Below are 15,617 nucleotides of genomic sequence, written 5' to 3' on the forward strand. Positions count from 1 at the left end.
TTACATCAACTTAGAAGCATCATCTGTGTTCTACTATGGTGCTTTTACTGTCTCCGCATACCGCAGAACGCCACATAGCTTTGCAGACGATAAGTACAACCGTTTCAGAGAGAAGAGCGGCCAATGTGACGATCTGGCTTTAAGTCGATTCGATAACAAATGACGAAAACGGACGGATGTCTCAGGTTTTTACTACATATGAACACTTTTCACATTCTCCCGTGCAACTCGGCTGCTAATCCTTCTTCATGCAAAATCTTAATTTCCTAGCTCATGTCCAAGGCACCAAAGAAGGGTAAAAAGTCAATAACCGATACCTAAAACTTGAATTGTACTAGTTCTTACTGGCTATTACATCAACTTAGAAGCTTCATCTGTGTTCTACTATGGTGCTTTTAGTGTCTCCGCACCTCGGAGCACGCGACATAGCTTTGAAGTCGATAAGTACAACCGTTTCAGAGCGAAGAGCGGCTAATGTGACGATCTGGCTTTAAGTCGATTCGATAACAATGACGATAACGAACGGATTTCTAAGGTTTTTACTACATATGAGCACTTTTCACATTCTCCCGTGCAACTCGGCTGCTAGTCCTCCGTTCATGCAGAATTTTAAGGTCCTAGCTCAGGTCCAAGGCACCAAAGAATGGTAAAAAGTCAATAATCGATACCTAAGACGTGATTTGTACTACATCCTACTATATATTACTTCAACTTAGAAGTTTCATCTGTGTTCTACTATGGTGATTTTAGTGTCTCCGCATACCGCAGCACGCGACATAGCTTTGCAGACGATAAGTACAACCGTTTCAGAGAGAAGAGCGGCCAATGTGACGATCTAGCATTAAGTCGATTCGATAACAAATGGCGGAAATGGACGGATTTCTCAGGTTTTTACGACATAAGAACACTTTTCACATTCTCCCGTGCAACTCGGCTTCTAGACCTCCTTTCGTGCAGAATCTTAAGGTCCTAACTCATGTCCAAGGCACCAAACTCAGCTAAAAAGTCAATAATCGATACCTAAAACTGGAATTGTACTACTTCTTAATGACTATTACATCATCTTAGAAGCTTCATCTGCGTTCTACTATGGTGCTTTTAGTGTCTCCGCATACCGCAGCACGCGACATAGCTTTGCAGTCGATAAGTACAACCGTTTCAGGGAGAAGAGCGGCTAATGTGACGATCTGGCTTTAAGTCGATTCGATAACAAATGTTGAACACGGACGGATTTCTCTGGTTTTTACTACATATGAACACTTTTCACATTCTCCCGTGCAACTCGGCTGCTAGTCCTCCTTTCATGCAGAATCTTAAGGTCCTAGCTCATGTCCAAAGCACCAAAGCCAGCTAAAAAGTCAATAATCGATACCTAAAACTTGAATGGTACTACTTCTTACTGGCTATTACATCAACTTAGAAGCTTCATCTGTGTTCTACTATGGTGCTTTTAGTGTCTCCGCATACCGTAGCACGCGACATAGCTTTGCAGTCGATAAGTACAACCGTTTCAGAGAGAATTGCGGCTAATGTGACGATCTTACTTTAAGTCGATTCGATAACAAATGACGAAAACGGACGGATTTCTCAGGTTTTTACTACATATGAACACTATTCACATTCTCCCGTGCAACTCGGCTGCTAGTCCTCCTTTCATGCAGAATCTTAAGGTCCTAGCTCATGTCCAAGGCACCAAAGCCAGCTAAAAAGTCAATAATCGATACCTAAAACTTGAATTGTACTACTTCTTCCTTTGTATTACATCAACTTAGAAGCTTCATCTGTGTTCTACTATGACGCTTTTAGTGTCTCCGCATACCGCAGCACGCGACATAGCTTTGCAGTCGATAAGTACAACCGTTTCAGGGAGAAGAGCGGCCAATGTGACGATCTGGCTTTAAGTCGTTCGATAACAAATGACGAAAACGGACGGATTTCTCAGGTTTTTACTACATATGAACACTTTTCACATTCTCCCGTACAACTCGGCTTCTAGACCTCCTTTCATGCAGAATCTTAAGGTCCTAACTCATGTCCAAGGCACGAAAGCCAGCTAAAAAGTCAATAATCGATACCTAAAACTGGAATTGTACTACTTCTTAATGACTATTACATCATCTTAGAAGCTTCATCTGCGTTCTACTATGGTGCTTTTAGTGTCTCCGCATACCGCAGCACGCGACATAGCTTTGCAGTCGATAAGTACAACCGTTTCAGGGAGAAGAGCGGCTAATGTGACGTTCTGGCTTTAGGTCGATTCGATAACAAATGACGATAACGAACGGATTTCTCTGGTTTTTACTACATAGGAACACTTTTCACATTCTCCCGTTCAACTCGGCTGCTAGTCCTGCTTTCATGCAGAATCTTAAGGTCCTAGCTCATGTCCAAGGCACCAAAGCCAGCTAGAAAGTCAATAATCGATATCTACAACTTGAATTGTACTACTTCTTACTGGCTATTACATCAACTTAGAAGCTTCGTCTGTGTTCTACTATGGTGCTTTTAGTGTCTCCGCATACCGCAGCACGACACGTAGCTTTGCAGACGATAAGTACCACCGTTTCAAAGAGAAGAGCGGCCAATGTGACGATCTGGCTTAAAGTCGATTCGACAACAAATGACGAAAACGGACGGATTTCTCAGGTTTTTACTACATATGAACACTTTTCACATTCTCCCGTGCAACTCGGCTGCTAGTCCTCCTTTCATGCAGAATCTTAAGGTCCTAGCTCATGTGCAAGGCACCAAAGCCAGCTAAAAAGTCAATAATCGATACCTAAAACTTGAATGGTACTACTTCTTACTGGCTATTACATCAACTTAGAAGCTTCATCTGTGTTCTACTATGGTGCTTTTAGTGTCTCCGCATACCACAGCACGCGACATAGCTTTGCAGTCGATAAGTACAACCGTTTCAGAGAGAATTGCGGCTAATGTGACGATCTGGCTTTAAGTCGATTCGATAACAAATGACGAAAACGGACGGATTTCTCAGGTTTTTACTACATATGAACACTTTTCAAATTCTCCCGTACAACTCGGCTGCTAGACCTCCTTTCATGCAGAATCTTAAGGTCCTAACTCATATCCAAGGCACCAAAGTCAGCTAAAAAGGCAATAATCGATACTTATAACTTTAATTGTACTACTTCTTACTGACTATTACATCATCTTAGAAGCTTCATCTGTGTTCTACTATGGTGCTTTTAGTGCCTCCGCATACAGCAGCACGCGACATAGCTTTGCAGTCGATAAGTACAACCGTTTCAGAGAGAAGAGCGGCTAATGTGACGATCTGGCTTTAAGTCGATTCGATAACAAATGACGATAACGAACGGATTTCTCAGGTTTTTACTACATATGAACACTTTTTACATTCTCCCGTGCAACTCGGCTGCTAGTCCTCCTCTCATGCAGAATTTTAAGGTCCTAGCTCATGTCCAAGGCACCAAAGCCAGCTAAAAAGTCAATAATCGATACCTAAAACTTGAATGGTACTACTTCTTACTGGCTATTACATCAACTTAGAAGCTTCATCTGTGTTCTACTATGATGCTTTTAGTGTCTCCGCATACCGCACGACGCGACATAGCTTTGCAGACGATAAGTACAACCGTTTCAGAGAGAAGAGCGGCCAATGTGACGATCTGGCTTTAAGTCGATTCGACAACAAATGACGAAAACGGACCGATTTCTCAGGTTTTTACTACATATGAACACTTTTCACATTCTCACGTGCAACGCGGCTGCTAGACCTCCTATTATGCAAAATCTTAAGTTCCTGGCTCATGCCCAAGGCACCAAAGAAGTGTAAGAAGTCAACAATCGATACTTAAAACTTGAATTGTACTACTTCTTACTGGCTATTACATCAACTTGGAAGCTTCATCTGTGTTTTACTATGGTGCTTTTAGTGTCTCCGCAAACCGCAGCAATCGACATAGCTTTGCAGACGATAAGTACAACCGTTGCAGAGAGAAGAGCGGCCAATGTGACGATCTGGCTTTAAGTCGATTCGATAACAAATGTCGAACACGGACGGATTTCTCTGGTTTTTACTACATATGAACACTTTTCACATTCTCCCGTGCAACTCGGCTGCTAGTCCTCCTTTCATGCAGAATCTTAAGGTCCTAGCTCATGTCCAAGGCACCAAAGCCAGCTAAAAAGTCAATAATCGATACCAAAAACTTGAATGGTACTACTTCTTACTGGCTATTACATCAACTTAGAAGCTACATCTGTGTTCTACTATGGTGCTTTTAGTGTCTCCGCATACCGCTGCACGCGACATAGCTTTGCAGTCGATAAGTACAACCGTTTCAGAGAGAATTGCGGCTAATGTGACGATCTGGCTTTAAGTCGATTCGATTACAAATGACGAAAACGGACGGATTTCTCTGGTTTTTACTACATATGAACACTTTTCACATTCTCCCGTACAACTCGCCTGCTAGACCTCCGGTCATGCAGAATCTTAAGGTCCTAACTCATGTCCAAGGCACCAAAGTCAGCTAAAAAGTCAATAATCGATACTTAAAACTTGAATTGTACTACTTCTTACTGACTATTACATCATCTTAGAAGCTTCATCTGTGTTCTACTATGGTGCTTTTAGTGTCTCCGCATACCGCAGCACGCGACATAGCTTTGCAGTCGATAAGTACAACCGTTTCAGAGAGAAGAGCGGCTAATGTGACGATCTTGCTTTAAGTCGATTCGATAACAAATGACGATAACGGAAAGATTTCTCAGGTTTTTACTACATATGAACACTTTTTACATTCTCCCGTGCAACTCGGCTGCTAGTCCTCCTTTCATGCAGAATCTTAAGGTCCTAGCTCATGTCCAAGGAACCAAGGGCAGCTAAAAAGTCAATAATCGATACCTAAAACTTGAATTGTACTACTTCTTACTGGCTATTACATCAATTAGAAGCTTCATCTGTGTTCTACTATGATGCTTTTTGTGTCTCCGCATACCGCAGCACGCGACATAGCTTTGCAGACGATAAGTACAACCGTTTCAGAGAGAAGAGCGGCCAATGTGACGATCTGGCTTTAAGTCGATTCGATAACAAATGACGAAAACGGACGGATTTCTCAGGTTTTTACTACATATGAACACTTTTCACATTCTCCCGTGCAACTCGGCTGCTAGTCCTCCTTTCATGCACAATCTTAAAGTCCTAGCTCATGTCCAAGGCACCAAAGCCAGCTAAAAAGTGAATAAACGATACCTAAAACTTGAATGGTACTACTTCTTACTGGCTATTACATCAACTTAGAAGCTTCATCTGTGTTCTACTATGGTGCTTTTAGTGTCTCCACATACCGCAGCACGCGACATAGCTTTGCAGACGATAAGTACAACCGCTTCAGAGAGAAGAGCGGCCAATGTGACGATCTGTCTTTAAGTCGATTCGATAACAAATGACGAAAACGGACAGATTTCTCAGGTTTTTACTACATATGAACACTTTTCACATTCTCCCGTACAACTCGGCTGCTAGACCTCCTTTCATGCAGAATCTTAAGGTCCTAACTCATGTCCAAGGCACCAAAGACAGCTAAAAAGTCAATTATCGATACCTAAAACTTGAATTGTACTACATCTTACTGACTATTACATCATCTTAGAAGCTTCATCTGTGTTCTACTATGGTGCTTTTAGTGTCTCCGCATACGGCAGCACGCGACATAGCTTTGCAGACGATAAGTACAACCGTTTCAGAGAGAAGAGCGGCCAATGTGACGATCTGGCTTTAAGTCGATTCGATAACAAATGACGAAAACGGACGGATTTCTCAGGTTTTTACTACATATGAACACTTTTCACATTCTCCCGTGCAACTCGGCTGCTAGTCCTCCTTTCATGCACAATCTTAAAGTCCTAGCTCATGTCCAAGGCACCAAAGCCAGCTAAAAAGTGAATAAACGATACCTAAAACTTGAATGGTACTACTTCTTACTGGCTATTACATCAACTTAGAAGCTTCATCTGTGTTCTACTATGGTGCTTTTAGTGTCTCCACATACCGCAGCACGCGACATAGCTTTGCAGACGATAAGTACAACCGCTTCAGAGAGAAGAGCGGCCAATGTGACGATCTGGCTTTAAGTCGATTCGATAACAAATGACGAAAACGGACAGATTTCTCAGGTTTTTACTACATATGAACACTTTTCACATTCTCCCGTACAACTCGGCTGCTAGACCTCCTTTCATGCAGAATCTTAAGGTCCTAACTCATGTCCAAGGCACCAAAGACAGCTAAAAAGTCAATTATCGATACCTAAAACTTGAATTGTACTACATCTTACTGACTATTACATCATCTTAGAAGCTTCATCTGTGTTCTACTATGGTGCTTTTAGTGTCTCCGCATACGGCAGCACGCGACATAGCTTTGCAGACGATAAGTACAACCGTTTCAGAGAGAAGAGCGGCCAATGTGACGATCTGGCTTTAAGTCGATTCGATAACAAATGACGAAAACGGACGGATGTCTCAGGTTTTTACTACATATGAACACCATTCACATTCTCCCGTGCAACTCGGCTGCTAGTCCTCCTTTCATGCAGAATCTTAAGGTCCTAGCTCATGTCCAAGGCACCAAAGCCAGCTAAAAAGTCAATAATCGATACCTAAAACTTGAATTGTACTACTTCTTCCTTTGTATTACATCAACTTAGAAGCTTCATCTGTGTTCTACTATGCTGCTTTTAGTGTCTCCGCATACCGCAGCACGCGACATAGCTTTGCAGACGATAACTACAAGCGTTTCAGAGAGAAGAGCGGCCAATGTGACGATCTGACTTTAAGTCGATTCGATAACAAATGACGAAAACGGACGGATTTCTCAGGTTTTTACTACATTTGAACACTTTTCACATTTTCCCGTGCAACTAGGCTGCTAGTCCTCCTTTCATGCAGAATCTTAAGGTCCTAGCTCATGTCCAAGGCACCAAAGCCAGCTAAAACGTCAATAATCGATAACTAAAACTTGTATTGTACTACTTCTTACTGGCTATTACATCAACTTAGAAGTTTCATCTGTGTTCTACTATGGTGCTTTTAGTGTCTCTGCATACCGCAGCACGCGACATAGCTTTGCAATCGATAAGTACAACCGTTTCAGAGAGAAGAGCGGCCAATGTGACGATCTGGGTTTAAGTCGATTCGATAACAAATGACGAAAACGGACGGATTACTCAGGTTTTTACTACATATGAACTCTTTTCACATTCTCCCGTGCAAATCGGCTGCTATCCCTATTTTCATGCAGAATGTTAAGGTATTAGCTCATGTCCAAGGCACCAAAGCCAGCTAAAAGGTCAATAATCGATACCTAAAACTTGAATTGTACTACTTCTTACTGGCTATTACATCAACTTAGAAGCTTCATCTGTGTTCTACTATGGTGCTTTTAGTGTATCAGCATACCGTAGCACGCGACATAGCTTTGCAGACGATAAGTACAAGTGTTTCGGAGAGAAGAGCGGCCAATGTGACGATCTGGCTTAAAGTCGATTCGATAACAAATGACGAAAACGGACGGATTTCTCAGGTTTTTACTAAATATGAACACTTTTCACATTCTCCCGTTCAACTCGGCTGCTAGTCCTCCTTTCATGCAGAATCTTAAGGTCCTAGCTCATGTCCAAGGCACCAAAGCCAGCTAAAGAGTCAATAAACGATACCTAAAACTTGAATTGTACTACTTCTTACTGGCTATTACATCAACTTAGAAGCTTCATCTGTGTTTTACTATGGTGCTTTTAGTGTCTCCACATACCGCAGCACGCGACATAGCTTTGCAGACGATAAGTACAACCGTTTCAGAGGGAAGAGCGGCCAATGTGACGATCTGGCTTTAAGTCGATTCGATAACAAATGACGAAAACGGACGGATTTCTCAGGTTTTTACTACATATGAACACTTTTCACATTCTCCTGTGCAACTCGGCTGCTAGTCCTCCTTTCATGCAGAATCTTAAGGTCCTAGCTCAAGTCCAAGGCACCAAAGCCAGCTAAAAAGTCAATATTCAATACCTAAAACTTGAATTGTACTACTTCTTACTGGCTATTACTTCAACTTAGAAGCTTCATCTGTGTTCTACTATGGTGCTTTTAGTGTGTCCGCATACCGCAGCACGCGACATAGCTTTGCAATCGATAAGTACAACCGTTTCAGAGAGAAGAGCGGCCAATGTGACGATCTGGCTTTAAGTCGATTCGATAACAAATGACGAAAACGGACGGATTTCTCAGGTTTTTACTACATATGAACACTTTTCACATTCTCCCGTGCAAATCGGCTGCCAGTCCTCCTTTCATGCAGAATCTTAAGGTCCTAGCTCATGTCCAAGGCACCAAAGCCAGCTAAAAAGTCAATAATCGATACCTAAAACTTGAATTGTACTATATCTTACTGGCTATTACATCAACTTAGAAGCATCATCTGTGTTCTACTATGGTGCTTTTACTGTCTCCGCATACCGCAGAACGCCACATAGCTTTGCAGACGATAAGTACAACCGTTTCAGAGAGAAGAGCGGCCAATGTGACGATCTGGCTTTAAGTCGATTCGATAACAAATGACGAAAACGGACGGATGTCTCAGGTTTTTACTACATATGAACACTTTTCACATTCTCCCGTGCAACTCGGCTGCTAATCCTTCTTCATGCAAAATCTTAATTTCCTAGCTCATGTCCAAGGCACCAAAGAAGGGTAAAAAGTCAATAACCGATACCTAAAACTTGAATTGTACTAGTTCTTACTGGCTATTACATCAACTTAGAAGCTTCATCTGTGTTCTACTATGGTGCTTTTAGTGTCTCCGCACCTCGGAGCACGCGACATAGCTTTGAAGTCGATAAGTACAACCGTTTCAGAGCGAAGAGCGGCTAATGTGACGATCTGGCTTTAAGTCGATTCGATAACAATGACGATAACGAACGGATTTCTAAGGTTTTTACTACATATGAGCACTTTTCACATTCTCCCGTGCAACTCGGCTGCTAGTCCTCCGTTCATGCAGAATTTTAAGGTCCTAGCTCAGGTCCAAGGCACCAAAGAATGGTAAAAAGTCAATAATCGATACCTAAAACTGGAATTGTACTACTTCTTAATGACTATTACATCATCTTAGAAGCTTCATCTGCGTTCTACTATGGTGCTTTTAGTGTCTCCGCATACCGCAGCACGCGACATAGCTTTGCAGTCGATAAGTACAACCGTTTCAGGGAGAAGAGCGGCTAATGTGACGATCTGGCTTTAAGTCGATTCGATAACAAATGTTGAACACGGACGGATTTCTCTGGTTTTTACTACATATGAACACTTTTCACATTCTCCCGTGCAAATCGGCTGCTAGTCCTAATTTCATGCAGAATCTTAAGGTCCTAGCTCATGTCCAAGGAACCAAGGGCAGCTAAAAAGTCAATAATCGATACCTAAAACTTGAATTGTACTACTTCTTACTGGCTATTACATCAACTTAGAAGCTTCATCTGTGTTCTACTATGACGCTTTTAGTGTCTCCGCATACCGCAGCACGCGACATAGCTTTGCAGAAGATAAGTACAAATGTTTCAGAGAGAAGAGCGGCCAATGTGACGATCTGGCTTTAAGTCGTTCGATAACAAATGACGAAAACGGACGGATTTCTCAGGTTTTTACTACATATGAACACTTTTCACATTCTCCCGTACAACTCGGCTTCTAGACCTCCTTTCATGCAGAATCTTAAGGTCCTAACTCATGTCCAAGGCACGAAAGCCAGCTAAAAAGTCAATAATCGATACCTAAAACTGGAATTGTACTACTTCTTAATGACTATTACATCATCTTAGAAGCTTCATCTGCGTTCTACTATGGTGCTTTTAGTGTCTCCGCATACCGCAGCACGCGACATAGCTTTGCAGTCGATAAGTACAACCGTTTCAGGGAGAAGAGCGGCTAATGTGACGTTCTGGCTTTAGGTCGATTCGATAACAAATGACGATAACGAACGGATTTCTCTGGTTTTTACTACATAGGAACACTTTTCACATTCTCCCGTTCAACTCGGCTGCTAGTCCTGCTTTCATGCAGAATCTTAAGGTCCTAGCTCATGTCCAAGGCACCAAAGCCAGCTAGAAAGTCAATAATCGATATCAACAACTTGAATTGTACTACTTCTTACTGGCTATTACATCAACTTAGAAGCTTCGTCTGTGTTCTACTATGGTGCTTTTAGTGTCTCCGCATACCGCAGCACGACACGTAGCTTTGCAGACGATAAGTACCACCGTTTCAAAGAGAAGAGCGGCCAATGTGACGATCTGGCTTAAAGTCGATTCGACAACAAATGACGAAAACGGACGGATTTCTCAGGTTTTTACTACATATGAACACTTTTCACATTCTCACGTGCAACGCGGCTGCTAGACCTCCTATCATGCAAAATCTTAAGTTCCTAGCTCATGCCCAAGGCACCAAAGAAGGGTAAAAAGTCAACAATCGATACTTAAAACTTGAATTGTACTACTTCTTACTGGCTATTACATCTACTTAGAAGCTTCATCTGTGTTCTACTATGGTGCTTTTAGTGTCTCCGCATGCCGCAGCACCCGACATAGCTTTGCAGACGATAAGTACAACCGTTTCAGAGAGAAGAGCGGCCAATGTGACGATCTGGCTTTAAGTCGATTCGATAACAAATGTCGAACACGGACGGATTTCTCTGGATTTTACTACATATGAACACTTTTCACATTCTCCCGTGCAACTCGGCTGCTAGTCCTCCTTTCATGCAGAATCTTAAGGTCCTAGCTCATGTGCAAGGCACCAAAGCCAGCTAAAAAGTCAATAATCGATACCTAAAACTTGAATGGTACTACTTCTTACTGGCTATTACATCAACTTAGAAGCTTCATCTGTGTTCTACTATGGTGCTTTTAGTGTCTCCGCATACCACAGCACGCGACATAGCTTTGCAGTCGATAAGTACAACCGTTTCAGAGAGAATTGCGGCTAATGTGACGATCTGGCTTTAAGTCGATTCGATAACAAATGACGAAAACGGACGGATTTCTCAGGTTTTTACTACATATGAACACTTTTCAAATTCTCCCGTACAACTCGGCTGCTAGACCTCCTTTCATGCAGAATCTTAAGGTCCTAACTCATATCCAAGGCACCAAAGTCAGCTAAAAAGGCAATAATCGATACTTATAACTTTAATTGTACTACTTCTTACTGACTATTACATCATCTTAGAAGCTTCATCTGTGTTCTACTATGGTGCTTTTAGTGCCTCCGCATACAGCAGCACGCGACATAGCTTTGCAGTCGATAAGTACAACCGTTTCAGAGAGAAGAGCGGCTAATGTGACGATCTGGCTTTAAGTCGATTCGATAACAAATGACGATAACGAACGGATTTCTCAGGTTTTTACTACATATGAACACTTTTTACATTCTCCCGTGCAACTCGGCTGCTAGTCCTCCTCTCATGCAGAATTTTAAGGTCCTAGCTCATGTCCAAGGCACCAAAGCCAGCTAAAAAGTCAATAATCGATACCTAAAACTTGAATGGTACTACTTCTTACTGGCTATTACATCAACTTAGAAGCTTCATCTGTGTTCTACTATGATGCTTTTAGTGTCTCCGCATACCGCAGCACGCGACATAGCTTTGCAGACGATAAGTACAACCGTTTCAGAGAGAAGAGCGGCCAATGTGACGATCTGGCTTTAAGTCGATTCGACAACAAATGACGAAAACGGACCGATTTCTCAGGTTTTTACTACATATGAACACTTTTCACATTCTCACGTGCAACGCGGCTGCTAGACCTCCTATTATGCAAAATCTTAAGTTCCTGGCTCATGCCCAAGGCACCAAAGAAGTGTAAGAAGTCAACAATCGATACTTAAAACTTGAATTGTACTACTTCTTACTGGCTATTACATCAACTTGGAAGCTTCATCTGTGTTTTACTATGGTGCTTTTAGTGTCTCCGCAAACCGCAGCAATCGACATAGCTTTGCAGACGATAAGTACAACCGTTGCAGAGAGAAGAGCGGCCAATGTGACGATCTGGCTTTAAGTCGATTCGATAACAAATGTCGAACACGGACGGATTTCTCTGGTTTTTACTACATATGAACACTTTTCACATTCTCCCGTGCAACTCGGCTGCTAGTCCTCCTTTCATGCAGAATCTTAAGGTCCTAGCTCATGTCCAAGGCACCAAAGCCAGCTAAAAAGTCAATAATCGATACCAAAAACTTGAATGGTACTACTTCTTACTGGCTATTACATCAACTTAGAAGCTACATCTGTGTTCTACTATGGTGCTTTTAGTGTCTCCGCATACCGCTGCACGCGACATAGCTTTGCAGTCGATAAGTACAACCGTTTCAGAGAGAATTGCGGCTAATGTGACGATCTGGCTTTAAGTCGATTCGATTACAAATGACGAAAACGGACGGATTTCTCTGGTTTTTACTACATATGAACACTTTTCACATTCTCCCGTACAACTCGCCTGCTAGACCTCCGGTCATGCAGAATCTTAAGGTCCTAACTCATGTCCAAGGCACCAAAGTCAGCTAAAAAGTCAATAATCGATACTTAAAACTTGAATTGTACTACTTCTTACTGACTATTACATCATCTTAGAAGCTTCATCTGTGTTCTACTATGGTGCTTTTAGTGTCTCCGCATACCGCAGCACGCGACATAGCTTTGCAGTCGATAAGTACAACCGTTTCAGAGAGAAGAGCGGCTAATGTGACGATCTTGCTTTAAGTCGATTCGATAACAAATGACGATAACGGAAAGATTTCTCAGGTTTTTACTACATATGAACACTTTTTACATTCTCCCGTGCAACTCGGCTGCTAGTCCTCCTTTCATGCAGAATCTTAAGGTCCTAGCTCATGTCCAAGGAACCAAGGGCAGCTAAAAAGTCAATAATCGATACCTAAAACTTGAATTGTACTACTTCTTACTGGCTATTACATCAATTAGAAGCTTCATCTGTGTTCTACTATGATGCTTTTTGTGTCTCCGCATACCGCAGCACGCGACATAGCTTTGCAGACGATAAGTACAACCGTTTCAGAGAGAAGAGCGGCCAATGTGACGATCTGGCTTTAAGTCGATTCGATAACAAATGACGAAAACGGACGGATTTCTCAGGTTTTTACTACATATGAACACTTTTCACATTCTCCCGTGCAACTCGGCTGCTAGTCCTACTTTCATGCACAATCTTAAGGTCCTAGCTCATGTGCAAGGCACCAAAGCCAGCTAAAAAGTCAATAATCGATACCTAAAACTTGAATGGTACTACTTCTTACTGGCTATTACATCAACTTAGAAGCTTCATCTGTGTTCTACTATGGTGCTTTTAGTGTCTCCGCATACCACAGCACGCGACATAGCTTTGCAGTCGATAAGTACAACCGTTTCAGAGAGAATTGCGGCTAATGTGACGATCTGGCTTTAAGTCGATTCGATAACAAATGACGAAAACGGACGGATTTCTCAGGTTTTTACTACATATGAACACTTTTCAAATTCTCCCGTACAACTCGGCTGCTAGACCTCCTTTCATGCAGAATCTTAAGGTCCTAACTCATATCCAAGGCACCAAAGTCAGCTAAAAAGGCAATAATCGATACTTATAACTTTAATTGTACTACTTCTTACTGACTATTACATCATCTTAGAAGCTTCATCTGTGTTCTACTATGGTGCTTTTAGTGCCTCCGCATACAGCAGCACGCGACATAGCTTTGCAGTCGATAAGTACAACCGTTTCAGAGAGAAGAGCGGCTAATGTGACGATCTGGCTTTAAGTCGATTCGATAACAAATGACGATAACGAACGGATTTCTCAGGTTTTTACTACATATGAACACTTTTTACATTCTCCCGTGCAACTCGGCTGCTAGTCCTCCTCTCATGCAGAATTTTAAGGTCCTAGCTCATGTCCAAGGCACCAAAGCCAGCTAAAAAGTCAATAATCGATACCTAAAACTTGAATGGTACTACTTCTTACTGGCTATTACATCAACTTAGAAGCTTCATCTGTGTTCTACTATGATGCTTTTAGTGTCTCCGCATACCGCACGACGCGACATAGCTTTGCAGACGATAAGTACAACCGTTTCAGAGAGAAGAGCGGCCAATGTGACGATCTGGCTTTAAGTCGATTCGACAACAAATGACGAAAACGGACCGATTTCTCAGGTTTTTACTACATATGAACACTTTTCACATTCTCACGTGCAACGCGGCTGCTAGACCTCCTATTATGCAAAATCTTAAGTTCCTGGCTCATGCCCAAGGCACCAAAGAAGTGTAAGAAGTCAACAATCGATACTTAAAACTTGAATTGTACTACTTCTTACTGGCTATTACATCAACTTGGAAGCTTCATCTGTGTTTTACTATGGTGCTTTTAGTGTCTCCGCAAACCGCAGCAATCGACATAGCTTTGCAGACGATAAGTACAACCGTTGCAGAGAGAAGAGCGGCCAATGTGACGATCTGGCTTTAAGTCGATTCGATAACAAATGTCGAACACGGACGGATTTCTCTGGTTTTTACTACATATGAACACTTTTCACATTCTCCCGTGCAACTCGGCTGCTAGTCCTCCTTTCATGCAGAATCTTAAGGTCCTAGCTCATGTCCAAGGCACCAAAGCCAGCTAAAAAGTCAATAATCGATACCAAAAACTTGAATGGTACTACTTCTTACTGGCTATTACATCAACTTAGAAGCTACATCTGTGTTCTACTATGGTGCTTTTAGTGTCTCCGCATACCGCTGCACGCGACATAGCTTTGCAGTCGATAAGTACAACCGTTTCAGAGAGAATTGCGGCTAATGTGACGATCTGGCTTTAAGTCGATTCGATTACAAATGACGAAAACGGACGGATTTCTCTGGTTTTTACTACATATGAACACTTTTCACATTCTCCCGTACAACTCGCCTGCTAGACCTCCGGTCATGCAGAATCTTAAGGTCCTAACTCATGTCCAAGGCACCAAAGTCAGCTAAAAAGTCAATAATCGATACTTAAAACTTGAATTGTACTACTTCTTACTGACTATTACATCATCTTAGAAGCTTCATCTGTGTTCTACTATGGTGCTTTTAGTGTCTCCGCATACCGCAGCACGCGACATAGCTTTGCAGTCGATAAGTACAACCGTTTCAGAGAGAAGAGCGGCTAATGTGACGATCTTGCTTTAAGTCGATTCGATAACAAATGACGATAACGGAAAGATTTCTCAGGTTTTTACTACATATGAACACTTTTTACATTCTCCCGTGCAACTCGGCTGCTAGTCCTCCTTTCATGCAGAATCTTAAGGTCCTAGCTCATGTCCAAGGAACCAAGGGCAGCTAAAAAGTCAATAATCGATACCTAAAACTTGAATTGTACTACTTCTTACTGGCTATTACATCAATTAGAAGCTTCATCTGTGTTCTACTATGATGCTTTTTGTGTCTCCGCATACCGCAGCACGCGACATAGCTTTGCAGACGATAAGTACAACCGTTTCAGAGAGAAGAGCGGCCAATGTGACGATCTGGC

The sequence above is a fragment of the Schistocerca gregaria genome, unplaced genomic scaffold (assembly GCF_023897955.1).
Source record: "Schistocerca gregaria isolate iqSchGreg1 unplaced genomic scaffold, iqSchGreg1.2 ptg000199l, whole genome shotgun sequence".
Taxonomy (NCBI): domain Eukaryota; kingdom Metazoa; phylum Arthropoda; class Insecta; order Orthoptera; family Acrididae; genus Schistocerca; species Schistocerca gregaria.